At 46.9% G+C, this 618-nt stretch overlaps 1 protein-coding gene across 2 annotated transcripts in view; it reads right to left on the reverse strand.

Annotated features, from left to right (window-relative positions):
* SH3PXD2B (SH3 and PX domains 2B) overlaps window positions 1-618 on the reverse strand; it is a 107,613-nt gene that overhangs the window by 78,333 nt on the left and 28,662 nt on the right. The gene's annotated exons all lie outside the window — the stretch shown is intronic.

Consider the following 618-nt stretch of genomic DNA (forward strand, 5'->3'; position numbering starts at 1 on the left):
CAGATACACAAGGGTGGAGAGAGAGGTGGTACAGATACACAAGGGTGGGGGAGAGAGGTGGTACAGATACACCAGGGTGGGAGAGAGGTGGTACAGACACCCAAGGGTGGAGAGAGAGGTGGTACAGACACACAAGGGTGGAGAGAGAGGAGGTACAAATACACAAGGGTGGAGAGAGGTGAGATACACAAGGATGGAGTGAGAGATGGTACAGATACACAAGGGTGGAGAGAGGAGGTGGTACAGATACACAAGGGAACAGTCCTGGAATAAAGAGCAGATGAAATCCAACCATTTGCAACAACATGGGTGGACCTAGAGGTACTGTACTAAGTGAACTAAGTCAGGCGGAGAAAGATAAACACTGTATGTTTTCACTTACATTTCACTTAAATATGGTACATGAAGAAACAAAACAATCAAACTAAATAAAATAAAAATAAATATTTAGACTATCAGACCAAATCAGCGGTTACCAAATGGAAAGGGGAGGCGGGGTAGATTAATTGGGTAAAAGGACGAGCTGTGGCCCTCCCTGGTGGCGCAGCGGGTTAAAGCACAGCACTAAGAAGCTTAAGCCACTTCCGCATGAGTTTGATTCCCGCCTGCCCCGGAGGT

Source organism: Condylura cristata, unplaced genomic scaffold (assembly GCF_000260355.1).
Source record: "Condylura cristata isolate star-nosed mole 26May11 unplaced genomic scaffold, ConCri1.0 scaffold00008, whole genome shotgun sequence".
Lineage (NCBI taxonomy): Eukaryota > Metazoa > Chordata > Mammalia > Eulipotyphla > Talpidae > Condylura > Condylura cristata.